Source organism: Seriola aureovittata, chromosome 11, assembly GCF_021018895.1.
Source record: "Seriola aureovittata isolate HTS-2021-v1 ecotype China chromosome 11, ASM2101889v1, whole genome shotgun sequence".
Classification (NCBI taxonomy): Eukaryota; Metazoa; Chordata; class Actinopteri; order Carangiformes; family Carangidae; genus Seriola; species Seriola aureovittata.
In genome coordinates this window covers 9,846,468-9,861,015 of record NC_079374.1, presented here as the reverse complement: position 1 = coordinate 9,861,015, position 14,548 = coordinate 9,846,468, and the positions used below count along the sequence as shown (strand labels likewise).

Sequence of the window (14,548 nt, the reverse complement as noted above, 5' to 3'; positions counted from 1 at the left end):
ATGTAAATAAAAATGTGGTGATGATGTGTGTTAAAGTGCAACACAATTTTTGCATTTCCATGTCACTTAATCCTGTTTTTTCATTTAGAGTACTCTGATTTGATACCGTGAAGTCAACTTGTGTCTTGAAACACTCCTCTTTTACACATATTTTAAGTAAACAAGGAAATTATTTTAGTAAATAATTTGAAATATATTATAGGCAAATATGATAGTGAGAAAAACAGGACGATTGTGAACCTCACTTGAAGACTAAGGCTACGTCCACACCAATACAATTTATTTGTATTAAAATGCATCACTTTTGCTACGTTTACATCTGGCGTCCACACGACTCCGGAATTTTCGACCTCATAAAACAGAGAATTTTGGAAACGCTGCTGGCCCCATTTTAGTTTGACAAACTCTGGGGTTGCGTTTTAGTCTGGGCAGGCAAAAAGAGAGATCTTTGAAATGATGACGCAGACACCTGCCTTGCTTCCTGATTGGATCTTATCAGCGTAGACTACCAGTGATGAATACCACATAGATAACAAATTACATGTGTTGCTGACCTTATTGTCTTTGCTCATGCAGTTAAATTTTGCATTTTAAGGTTACAATTGCCTTTGCTGTTCCTCGTTGGTAATATTTCCTGCAACTAACTAACAACTGCAGAGTAGACAAATCTGCTTCCTGTTTACACCAGCAGGTGTATTCCCAGTGTACATTAGTCATGTGACAAGCACTTTCAGGTGTGTTAGTATGGATGGATATTATTTCTGATACGGGGATAAAATGGTCATCTGGACAAACATTGTTTTCATTGTTAAATCACTGTTTTAAAAGGAAAAAGTATTAGTGTGGACATAACCTAAATTGGCCGGACATTTTTTGCAGTATTGAGGGGGCTGGGTAAGGAGTCCACCCAGAGTGAGATGTGGACCCTGCCCAAAAGCTCACACTCTCTCTCTTTCTCTGCACTTCTCAAAATAAAGAATCGTAGATTGAACATGAGCGCGTGCAAGCACACACACACACAGACACACACACACGCACAAGTGCATGTGCACTCCTGCCTTGTGTGCACCTGTTGTCCTATATGGAACATGCAGCTCTCCCTTGAACAGGAGGTAGAGCACTAAGAATTTCCACCTGTGCGTGGGAGGTGTGTGTGTGTGTGTGTGTGTGTGTGTGTGTGTGTGTGTGTGTGTGTGTGTGTGTGTGTGTGTGTGTGTGTGACAGATAAAGAGAGAGACAATAAAAGAGGGAGGAGAGCAGCAGTGGTGTTTTATTAAGGGATAACTTGAATGAATTTCCCCCTTTTAAACACACCCTGTTTAACTCACTCTTCTGCCCTTCAGCCGCTCTTTGTCCACCCTTCAAACCCCCTTCTTCTTCACCCACCCCCCTTCACCCTGTAGGCCCAAATGTCACCCTAACATTGACATGTTTTGGGTCATTTCATCTGATGGGATCTCCTGGGAGGAATTAGCATGTGCAAAAGAAAAGTCCACAGTTTTAAAAGCTTAGTGTTTCCAATTTGCCGCCACATGCTTCAAATTAGCCACGTATTTACTAAGGTCAGGCACTGGGCACAGAGACCAGGGGGGAGCCTGTGTACGGGTTTCGGTGAGAGAGAGAGAGAGAGAGAGAGAGAGAGAGAGAGAGAGAGAGAGAGAGAGAGAGAGAGAGAGAGAGAGAGAGAGAGAGAGAAGGAAGTTAGTTTAATTGTAATCTACTGCTGCCATCATAACACCGCAAATTTTAGTGCAGCCTATCTAAATGAATGCACAGAAGCATAACAGTCTCAACAAATTGTCAACTCAAGCTTTGTGTAGGAGTTCAATATAAATCCAGATAATATAGCAATTTTAATATTCAGACTCCAGAAGTACACATGCTCAGAGAAGGCACCTGGCTGTGTTAAAAGTTTGTAACTAAACACACAACTCTTTTTACACACAAGGAAAGGTTTTTTTTTTTTTTTTTTACTCAGTGAGGAACTCTATATATAAGCTACAGAACATTAACACAGTGGCCTACAATACTATTTTTGGCTTATTTAAAATAAGCTCAATGTAATTACATTTAGAGTCTGATTTAAAGTAGCTTTTTTTCCTGGCAGAATATGAGGAGCTGCGGCCTGGCTTTTGTCAGAAAACTGAAGGTTTACAAGCTTATTATTAGGCATGTTTAGTTCTGCAGACTTGTTTTATTTGTTCTGAGGCCAAATGACATCCTTATCGCATCTGTTGTATGTTTGTCTTGTTTATATCACGACTCAGTCTTGGGCGAGGCTCCTCGAGTGGGTGTGCGCACGTGTGTGTTGCCTACGTGTGTATGTGTGCATGTATGTGCGTGCCAGTCTGTGTGTATGAGCACCAGTGTGTAAACACACACACGCTTGAGTGTTGAGCGTGCGTGCGTATATGAGTGTGTGTTTGCGTGTGTATGTGTGTATGTGTGTGCAGCCAAGCCTAAAAGCATTTAAGCGGGAATGGGAGAGGGTCTGGAATCCTGGGATGACATCATTATCCATGATGTCATTTCTGCAGGGTGACTTTGGCACATGTGATCGTTTGGGTGAGGTCACACCTTCACTTCTAACTCACTGTAATTGACAATGAAACAGTGGGTCACCGCTGCAGATTGAGCCATGTCAAATTTGGCAGCCAATTAGGTAGTCAGGATTAACATTTTTGAAAACATGTTACCAATTTAATAAAAAACTGAAAACATAGGATGCATTTTGTGAGACTAATTGCCTGTATCTTTTAACCGTGAAAAAAAAATTAAATTAAGATCTGGATTTGATACTTGATTCTATCATAAGGACTGTATCGATGTGTGTCGTGTGCTTTTGTGCACCATATAGCCCACTGCTTGAGCAAGGTTATTGCAAGTGTAACTCTGAGGTTAAGATTTTCTCCATATGTGCATTCATATAAAAGGAGTTAAGAAAAATCTTATACTGGCTTGCCAATTTTTTCTATGAGCTTTACAGCAATAATTTTCACATTAAATGATTCAGAACTAAAATAATTTGCCACCAATATATGATATAAAAAAGGGTTTTGAATGTCTGCATCAGTTAGGACATTTCTTTTATTCGGTTTCCAAATGTCCAAACATTAGTAGATGGGATCTGGCATTCTGCATGAGTTGACCCCTTACAGTGACCTTGTCATAAAGAGGCCAAGAGAAGGAGGAACTTACAAAACACAAATGAAATCAAAAGAGAAAACTATTTGGGATCAAAATATAGGGGAAAAAATGACTTACTTTGGTTTCCATTCGTTTTTAAGAGGTGATTTGCTCAACAACCTATTCACAATGTAGAGTAGAATCACAAATTTGTCTCAAAGGGCTTTACAGTCTTTACAGAATATAACACCCTCTATTCTTAGACCCTTAGTTTGGATACAGAAAAACTCCCCAGAGAAACATTTAACAGGGGGAAACAGGACAGGACCTTGAGAAAAGCGACAGAGGAAGGATCCCTCCTCTGGGACGGACAGACGTGCATTAGATGTCATATGTAAAGCGTAGACTAAAGTAACAAATTACACTGAGGAGTTTTGTCAGAATGACAATGTTATGTAAACCATGAGAAAACCTGAGTAACTTAGCAATTTATACTTTATTCACTCAACTGGTTCTCTCATTGAGAGTGAGTGACATTAAATCCAACGGTTGAAGAAACTTTGATTGCTTTATTATCAAACTAACTAGCGACCGGTTCAGGACAGTAGGTAGATTAAAACTCAGGCATTAGTAAATTATGTGTGAGAGGACGTGGCGATTGCTCAGACCACAGAATAAATTTGGAAATAGACTCAACCTTTGCTCATTCTGACTGGCTGAGTTCACAATGATACTCATCTGGTGAGTGGATTTGTATTGTCTGGATGCCTGAGACACTGTCTAAAAACACTATGTGTCAATGGAAAACTGAATCAGATTCATGTGAAACTCCAGACCTCACATGCTTTCCTCATGTGTCCGTCCCCTGGTGTGTACCTGTAGGTCCTTGCATCAACCCTTTCTTGACTACATCATTCGGTCAATAACCATCAATTTATCATAGTATGAACATGTGCACTCTGCCTCTCATACACACAGGCACACATGGATAGCTTTAGGCAGGCCATCTATTCTCATTAGTACCCTGTTGCAGTCGGCCGACGGTAAACTGAGCGTGTGCCAAAGTCATAAACTTGCACACCCCTCCCGCCATTACCTCACAATTATGATATCACACAGTGTCTCATAGTGATGACATCACACCACCAGATTCATGGTTTTGCCTTTTTCGATTACATTACACTCGGCTAGTTCATGCCAAGACCCTTATCCATGAAAACCCAAGGACAAAATGCAGACTGTGTGAGACTGGGTCCAGTCAGGAGAGTAATTACCACTTTTACTACTGAGATGAAAGCGTCTGCTTCAGCTATTGTTGTCCAGTCAGACGAGCTTATTGGTAAAATTAAAGTTCTTGTTCACACTCTGAGATAATGGTGTTGGCAAGTAAGGTAGTCATTACCTATAGCATGGAAATTGGCCAAAACCCTTATGTCACATGAATTACCTTTTTGTCTTTCTGGTCACGAATAATGAAGTCAGTGGTCTTACACACTGTCTATCCATCCACATCCCTGTATAAATATTTGCTTACATACACAATTTCATGCATTACTTAAAGATGATTGTGTTTAAAATGCCAATGTGTTCATTGATTGTGTGCATTGGCTCAAGAAATTCAGCAATGCCTTAATGTGAAGTCCTTCAGAGCACATGAAATCATGATGAGAGTCGTTTTAGTTTGGCGGAAAAATGACAGTTCTGACATAAAAGCATAGATCCATCATGGGAACAATTTCACTAAAAGACTGACTTGTTATTTTATGAAGCAGCCTGGTCAATCCATCTTCTGAGGTAAGTTAAAGGCTATACACGGGGCTCTCAGCCATCCGGTACCTGTCACTGCTGTGTAGTCGCTTAGCCTCCCTCAACATGAACACCTTCATGTGTCTGCCTTTCGGTCTGCCCTCTGCTCTCATCCAGCATCTGCTTTTCCGTTCCAGTAATGACTCTCAGATCATGGAGTGTGAGAGGGCTGAAAAAGAAGTGAAGATGATTAAATTGCAAAGCTGCTTGTAAACACTCAAAACCTCATGGCTAAATCATTCAGCTATCTTTGATAAAAGATGGTGTGCAATACATGATGACAGTGGTTTGGTATCAAAATTATAATGTCCTACAAACAAAGAAAAGCACGAAGAAGGATGTAAATGGTGGAGAATTTATGTCTTAAGGGGGAAACACAAAATAACCACAGACATGTAACAGCACATACTGCAACATACACATCCATGCACACAAATACACTGTAATAGGCTGTTCTTTCCCCACTGTGTCACCCTCCACCTTGTAGATTTATATGGTATGAACATAATGACTCTGCTCCCAAATTATCCCAGTATGCCTGTGAAAAATCCAGATAATCTTTTAATGGCCTGAGTTGTCGACTGTCTCATTGCGCAGCTCATAAATCTGGGAGTGGAGAAAGCGCCCCTCTGCAGCTCTAGGTCCCCTTGACTATTTTGTGTCTGAAATTGGACCCCTTCAAAGTGAAAGGGGAGACATGCAGCTATCAGGAAAGATGAGGAAACAGTGGGTCTTTCCTTTGTTTGAGAGATTCAGTGATTTTTGGAAGTCCTGTTGCTGGATTGGTAGTCAAGGAAAACAGTTAGTGTACATTTACTGAAAGTGTAGTTACCAGTTGTGTCTTTTTATTTTGATAAAACTGTGATTTTCTCTCAATATATCTGTGAAAGACAGAGTTTTGGAAAAGAAAGATATTTTGTGTAATTACAGTTGAATCTCTCCTGGTCCAGCCTCTTCAAAACAACTTCTTCTCCATGTTTTCTTTTATATCAAGTCAATTTAATACATAGCCCAAAATCTAAAACTTTCTGTCCTGACTCAGATCAGGAAAAAAATAAAATAAAAAAAGTCTCCTTTGAAAAATGGAAAAGGTGAGAAACAATAGGAGGAGCAACAGAAAGGAACTGCTTCATTAAGGACAGAAACATGTGTAATAGGTGTTGTAGGTACAGAGTAGAATTATAATGTAGAGGACCAGAGTGACAACATTAAGTAAATTAATTAAATAAGATATAATACTGAGATGAACCTATGTAACTTTTGCTGAACAGCAGCCACATTGGCTACAAGTGACGGTAAAAAGACACGGGTAGACGATTTAAGAAATATTTTAACCTTTTGGGAAATATGCTTATTCTCTTTCTTGCTGAGTGTTAGATTGAGAAGGTTGATACCACTCTCACAGCTGCGTGGTAAATATGAGGCTCTGCTGGTTACAGAATACCAGGTAGTTTCTGTTTCTGGCCAAGAAATAGTCCGACACATAATGTAAAACCACAATGTGTAATCTTTACACTTGTAGGGATTAGAAACGAGATACAATGTCTTAATTTATGGAGTTAAGAGATGCTAGTACCATCCACAAAGAGGAAGAAGAGGCAAAAGTAAACTCACATCCTTATATGTACATTGAAGAAGTTATCAGTCACTGTAATCAACTGTTCATACTGGGCCCTCCCTAAAAAATGAAAAGGGGCCGAAATCACATTCAGTTTAAATTGCACGCTAAAGTTCAGCAGTCTGAGTTAAAGTAAAATCAAGTGAGTATCTTCCAAAGTTACAGTCTTTTTAGTTTAAAGTCCCTCTTTTTTTGTGTTACGATCCCTCCACTGCAGCTAATCCCAGACACACTGTCTGGGGAAAAACATAAAGGGAATTTTGAAATATAAGGACTGTAACGTTGGAAGATATTCACTTCATACGATTAATAAAAATATTGAAGTCTCATATTAGCTTCCATTTATGAAGTACATTTGTGGAAAAATGTGAATCACACCAAAACAGTATCAAACAGAGACACATGCTTTAACAATAAATGCAGTGGGAGAAGAACTACCACTACAGCTGTTTTTTCCTAACTCTCCAACAGGGGCTTTGGTGCACATCCCCTGACATGACCCAGCCTTAGAAGCAAACAGACATGCCCTGGAATTCAGGGGTCTCATAAATAAACAAATAAACACATTTCATACACAGAGTACTTATTTTAATTGCAGTCCTGGACATGTGCTGAGCAGTCTCTAATTTCTCTCTCAGCATAGAGACTTGCGGAGCCGTCTGCGGCAGACCAGCAGTCGGCAGATGTAATTACCACATCATCTCTGGTCCCTGTTACACTGGGAGGGAGAGGGAGGGAGGGAGAGGGAGGGAGAGGGAGAGAGAGAGAGAGAGAGAGATTGAGAGAGAGAGAGAGAGATTGAGAGTGAGACAGAGCGAGAGAGATTGATCCTAGTAAACAATAATTAGGGTTGGGGATAGTGTATTGTGGGACGTCTACTCGGCGGGACAGAGTAAAGAGAGGGAAAGAGAAGGGAGAAAGGAGACAGGCAGGGATCATGGGCAGATGAAAGTCTCTGGGACAGACAGCACCCCCTGAAAGAGTGAAAGTTTCAATTTTTATCAAATCCCACACATCAACGTTCATGTGGGGCTGCGACAAACTCTTAAGAAAAGTCATGAATCATCACGTTTGACAATCTGCAATTAGTGAATCTTTAGTATTTTTGCTTAATGGCTCTGCATGTTGATTGATCAGTTATTTTTCCTCATTACTTCAGCCCAACCTCCATGATTAATATACTTTGAGTAATTCAAAAACAGATGTGAAAGGTACACAATGAAGAAATAGGCAAATTCCAGTACTAAAAAGTAGCAAATGCCTAAATGGCAAAGTAATTTGTACCTAATATAAAATGTTTTGCTCTACTAAGACTAGAAGTCTTAGGAGCGCAATGTTCCTTTCAGTTTTAAATAACCTACCCATTATAGGTACCCTGTGGAGTTTTCCCTTTAACAAGCATCTTCTATATTCAGTGTCTCTCAACAAAAAGCATTGTGTGTATTATTGAGGTTTAATAAACTGCTGAATTCATTTCATTTCCACATCCACGTTTGCTAGCTTGTTGTTTTCTTCCCTGCAATTTACTGGCTCAGTGCTACTCTTCTTGGAACATTATCACCGTCCGCAATCAGTGTGAAACCATTGGCAAAAATGTGTGTCATACGATTCGTGTCCTAAGTGATCTTCGTGAGATTCAAACAAGATGGGAACCCACTCATCAAAACAGCTACTTTCATTCATTCATTACGTTTGCTTAAACCATCAGTCACAAAACAACTTAGTCCCTCTTTGCTGTCGTTCTCTCATATGTGAAGTTTCAAAAGCCCCTATTGTTTGATCTGTCATTGAAGTAATTTGATCGTCACAGTTCTTTGAATGTAGAAAAGGGACTTTTAGTTCCTAGTTTAGTTCCTGTTGCTAATTCTTACAATTCCATAGTTCCTGTAACTTTACGTCAAAAAGAGCTATTCAGCTTCTCAGTCAAAAACTCAACAGAGTATCTTAAACTAGACAAGGTTCATCGTGAGGTGCAAGGCTATATTATTAACTAAGAAAAGTGGAGACCTGCCCTGGGGCCACAGACTCTCAGGGCCCTGACAGCCCTTGGTTAAGGCCAATTCATGGTTTCTGCTCACCTTCTGATGGATGCAGACAGCAAACATGGACGTCTATCTATTCATACTACAATCAGTGATATGTGTATGCGGACATTATCCACATGTGCACTAGAAAACATGATGATAACCTCCTGACAACAGGAAGAAGGGCTCCTTTGTTTGTTGTATTTAACTAAACAATATAAAAATGACAAAAAAGAGTGTGTGACTGCTTAACAAGAAGAGGAGCCAGTGTTTGAACTCTCCCTCTAGCTCTTTTTTCCTTCTTATTTCTGTCACTTTTCATGTGAACAACCACATGCAACACCATGAGCGTCTTCCTGGAGAGACTGTCTAAAAATGTGTGTTGTATAGACATTCAGTACAAGTATAAACACTTTAGATTTCCAATGTGTTTGGACCATAGGCTCCAAATAAAGATGGACGTAGCCTCTGTGACTTCATCTATAGGTCTGTGAAGTTCAGTTTTGAAGTTCTGAACAATCCCCAATGTCCACCCTCACAGACTTAGAGGCGCATGAAGGCTCTCTAGGAAACATTGAGCCATTTATGAACATTTTCCTTAAGTCCACATTTCTGCAGACTTTGCCTGAGGGAATTACCCACAGTTCATAGTGCTGTGACATTAAACACAGAGTTACCATGGCTACCAAGGGATGCCCGGAAGCATTAAAAAATGGTAAACAACTGGTATGAAACAGAAAAAAGGAGAAGTTAGAAGAACGGTTAACAAACAAGTATGTAAGGAACTAACCCTAACGTTAACATTGAAAAATTTAAAAAAGAAAGAAAAGAAATTATCATGTAACTACAAACACATAGCTCACTGATGATTCATAGCCAGAACTGTGTGTAGCTGTTTATACTATGATGGCATGATGATTTATTCAAAATACGCTTTTATCAGATCTTACCCGACATTAATATTTTGTTTACAAACAGCGAGCAAAGGGAGGGAGTGAAAAATGTAATGTCCCAAACCCACAAGTATACTCAACATTTTTTGGCGTCATCGAAGTAACATGATGTCACAAAAGTCCCAATCCTCTTTATACCATTTTGAGCCCTTGTAGACTCTCACACTCAATCGCTTACCAGGTGAATTCAATTAAGTCTGTTCGGGTTCGGGGCTTAGGGGGGACATTGGGATTGGGCCTTCAAGTTTACTGCTCTTCCGTCGCCATCTTGGTGGTTCCTGATTCGGTCTACCTTCTGGCTAATCCAAAAATGGGCAAAGAGATGGGGCGTGTACGGAGCCCAGACTTCAGTGCATGGCAGTTTAATAACTGGGGCGAGCATACTCTCTCTTAAACATTGTTATCAACGCTGAGCATCTGGGTGTCTTGCTCACAGGCTAACCTAAGGCTAACTCATTAGCTGGCTAATTCGATGGTAAGCTAACTAAGCAAACAAGCCAGGTATGGTGAGTGCAGACAACACCTGCTAATTAGTGCTGACATATAAATAAAGTAATACTAAAATTTCACTCACCTCAGAATACAAGGGAAGAATACAGACTACCTCACGTTCTGTCGGTCAATTATCCGACAGAAAGCCATAAAAATCTTCCAAAAGGCACAAATACGGCCGTGCGGTGTTGCGCAGAGTTAGCTGACGTGACGCCGAGGATACAGCTCGAGCACTGTGACGACACCCACCTGACATTTGAAGCGGCCACGCCCCCAATTATGCATAACTTTAAGCCTGAATAAAATTTAAATGCGTGAGTTATATATAAAAAAAAAATCACCCCCTTACAGTTTTCATGAAGGGGGAAATTAGCTATAGAGACTAAAACCGTTTTTTGTAACAGGCTGTAAACATGTTTATTCAACACCATGGGGATATACTCGCCTTTGGAGCCAGCTTCAAGTGGCCATTGGAGGTACTGCAGTTTTTGGCACTTCCGTGTTGGCTTCATTTTTCTGCCCCAGAGGTTGCCACCTGGTTTGGACAGGATGTAGTATTAACTAGTTCTGATCGAGGACAAAGAAACAAGCAAGACTCTGAACTTTTAAATGTACAGACAACTACATTCTTCTTTCTCTTCTTTCACATGAAAAACAAAAGGTAAATTTCCAAGCAATACAAATGATGTACTGATGATTTTGGCTGCTAAATCCCACTTTTTCTAAAATGGTTTGGCACAATCACTTTTTAGATTTGCAACAATCCTGTGCTTATTGTTTTCTGTGTTTTCTGTCATTTTTGTGGCTATAATTTAAAGTTAGGAGGGAGAATGTCACAAAGTAAACTAACGTTACACCAACTACAATGGCCAGGTTTGTTTTTCTCGTAACTTTATCTCTAATAACCTAATACCCACATTTATTGCCATGTGCATCGTAATTGCTTTATCTCATTTATCAGCCCCTTCAATGAATCATGTAATTCACTGGTACAGTTGCTCTTTAGCTCATTATCTCGTTGATATGTAAGCTGGCTTATAATCAGCAGAGCTAAGTTCCAGACGACCTGCTGGTCATCAACAGAGCTGAGCTACATACTGACAGCCACCAGACTGTATTTTCCACAGTGTGTGAAGATGACTGTAACATTAGTGGAACATATTCACATGTTGGGTAACTCACTAACTGCCTATTACCAGGGCTTGAGTTGCCAATCCTGCTGACCCTTCCCAGCCGCTTCACTCAGTCGGAGTAAAGTTAATTCCTTGAGACTAAATTTTAGCACAAAACTGCTGTGGATTCAGATGTTTTTGTTCTTTTAACCTCAGTTGAAGATATTTTGCTTTCTTCTTGTTTCCAGTACCCCTTCACCGCTCTGACTCAGCGCCCAACACATTTTAATGTGCCTGCGTCCAGTAACGAGGCCACTGTCGCTGCTGCTCAACAAATGTTATATAGTCCTCCTTTAAAAAGGCTTGTGTGTTTTTGGCTATTCTTGAGGGTTTGTTTTGTGTCAAAATGTAACACCTTTTGACTTTATAAATATATTTGTGTGAAATTACCACAAACTAATTGACACACAGCAAACCTGGGGCAGGTAGTATTCAAATATGGGAGTAGTGTGTGGTAAATTACTGTACCCGATGGGTTCTTCAAGACAACAGGTGTGTGAGTGGGAAGAACAAGGACGCCAATAGCGGCCCACAGTTCATTTATGCCCCAAGGGACATCTAGCATGTTGTCAGAGCCCTGGTTGGGTGGTTTCAACTTAAATCTTTCTAAGCTGATTTTATGTTTGAATTTGTTCTGCAAGCAAACTAACCTTCAGATAAATGTAGTGAAGTAAAAAGTTTGAAATGTAGCGAAAAGCATACTTAACTAAAGTACTGCAGCAAATCAATTTTGTGATTATTACAAAAAAGTAACAAATTTGCATGATTTCAAAACATAAAGGGCTTCATTGAGCACAAGCCCGGCCTCACACCATTCTCACTCAGGGCGAAGGGAAATACCACATTGATCCAGAGGCCTCACACAGAGCAGCTGATGCTGGGAATAAGGAGTCACCATCTTGCGGGGTGAGTGGGGGTGAAGAGGAAGAAGTCTTTACGGGAAGGAATATCTCCCCAGTGAGAGGACCAGCGAAAAACATTATATGTGTGTGTGTGTGTGTGTGTGTGTGTGTGTGTGTGTGTGTGTGTGTGTGTGTGAATGTGTGTGGGTGCACATGAGGCATGAGTGCTACAACCCAGACTTTACAAACGTACGTGAGGAGGAAAAAGCGTTTCGGTGATCCTTGCATTCCCGACATTCCTTCCTGTGGATTTCCAGTCAGCGTGAGCCTCACTGTTCCACAGCTCTGACATCACGAGGGGGTTCCACTCTGCTTCCACACTCTGCCTCCCTCTTTCTCACAATCCCACCCATATTTGGAAGTGAGAGGAAGGGAATCCCAGATGATGACTCAAAGGCTTCTGCTGCCAAGGGGAATTCTCTCCACATCTGTTTTTATGTGTGTGTACGTGTGTGCATGTCTATTGTGAGTGTATCGATGTGTATATTACCTCCTTGAGCTAAAGATGGAGTTTACATCTGTGGGGAATTCAAAATGGTAATGTGGCTTTAACAGCTGCGTGGAATAACAGCCAATGTCTGTATCTATACAGAAAATGTGGCACCCTGAGTGATGCTTTCTTTCTATTTATAACCTGCTTCTCCTGGCAGCCATGACAGTTAAAAATGCACTATGGTGAATATGTATGCTCTTGAAATCAACTCTTCTCACTCTATAAATCTCAGAGATTGACTATGAAGAGGGTAAAAAATACACCCTTGTTAATGCACAGCACATTGTGGTGACATGGCAGCTCAGGGCTGAGTCGATATGTAAGCTGTAACCTGTCACCTTGCACTGGACCACCACAAATGAGGCCACAGAGATAGATGGAACCACGGGCTGTTCAATGAGCTCAGCAGAGTGTGACCAACCGTCTACAGCCTGCTGGCAGCAATACACTCCTACCTCCACAGAGGAGTTTACTGCAATCATCTTATTTTTTAACAAGAAATAGCGAGCTCAAAAGTGAGTTACATCGAGAAGGAGGAAGTTGGGCTTGAGGGGGAGAAAGAAAGAACAGTCATGGCCTTGGTTGTGTTAGAATTCTCTTTGTTGGATGTATGATTGATGAGGATTGTGGAGTTGCGTTTGGGAGAGGATAGAGGGGGGGTCTCGGACTCTGTGTCCACAAAGCCACATCAGGGCCTAAATTTAGACCCACTTTGTTCTTGTCTGCACACTGGTGACAGAGGACTGGGCTCTCTGGGGTTGTCTGTGGTCCAGTGTATCAGAAAGGCTGCTGTTGTTCTCCCTGGCAGTCAGAAACGCAGACGTTCCCTCAAGCAGCCCAAAAAGAAAGAAAGCTTTCATGGAATATTCTGTTTAGCTGCACAGACTGTTGTGTATGATACTCCCGGGACCCATAAAACAAGTAATTCACGGACAATATCTCACCCATGCTCTTTTTGCCGCAGTCTACAGTAACATAAATCTAACTGATTTTAAGGAGGAGTTGAGACAGTGTTCAAAGGGTTTAGAGCATGTGTTGCTCAAGTCTGGGCAAATGGTCCTTCAAGGCAATATTACTTTTAAATAGACAAAAAAAAACAAGGAAGACACAAAGGTAAGACACACACACACACAAAAAGAAAATGCAAAAAGAGGTGACATTACAAAAAAAGAGTGAATCAGAGAGACATTAAGCCAAAAGTCATCCTGTGTAGGCTCTGGTTTTCCTCTACATCATGCTGCTCCCCACAGGGACACTGTATGGCATTGTTTAAATGATCAGTCACCCAGCACACAAATCCCTCCCTTCCTCATTACCAAAACAAGCTAATTAAAAACCTGTTAATGGGCTGTGCTGTGGGTGTCTTTAGAAGAGAGGGAAATCCACAACTCAAAAAAGCTATATAAACATATCAGAGGGACCCCTGAACAGTTAAACAAATTGATGACTCAGCGATAGTCCTCTAACGGGGAAGGAAACACACACAAGCGTTCTACACATCCCTAGTTGAGCGTGCACATACACAGTGCAGGAGGGGAAAAAAACAAGTGACTCACTGAAAACCTACTGGGACCCACAGTGTCACATCCTGAGAGTGAGAGTGAGAGATGCCCTTCTCTTACTGAAGGACAGATGGATCCCCCAATCTGTTATGTGCACATGTGCCAAGGGACGATTGGTCACCAAACATCCTGCACCTGAGAGCAGAGGCCGTTTTGCTCTCTGAGGAGAGTAAACTATAATTCTCACATATTAGCAACTGGGAGGTAAACTGCCCAGCACAAACCCAAATGTTACCATAGACTGTGTTTTTAATCACAGGTCTTGGGTGACCTCTAGCGGTCTCACTGAGGAACTGCATACTGACGACGTCACAACGGAACGTACCACTGCAATGTGAACAGGGTGAATTAAACGTCTACCACGGTGTCTTTTCCGCTTCTTTTTGAGCTTTTTTGAACT

General features: G+C 41.0%; 1 long non-coding RNA gene across 1 annotated transcript; it reads right to left on the bottom strand.

Annotated features, from left to right (window-relative positions):
- Positions 1 to 537: 537 nt before the first annotated feature.
- LOC130177756 (uncharacterized) lies at positions 538 to 14,483 on the bottom strand. The gene is made up of 3 exons (XR_008829053.1): positions 10,102 to 14,483; positions 4,963 to 5,101; positions 538 to 1,595 (listed from the first exon to the last, which is right to left on the bottom strand). It is a non-coding gene; the product is annotated as an uncharacterized LOC130177756 (long non-coding RNA).
- Between the last annotated feature and the right edge of the window lie 65 nt (positions 14,484 to 14,548).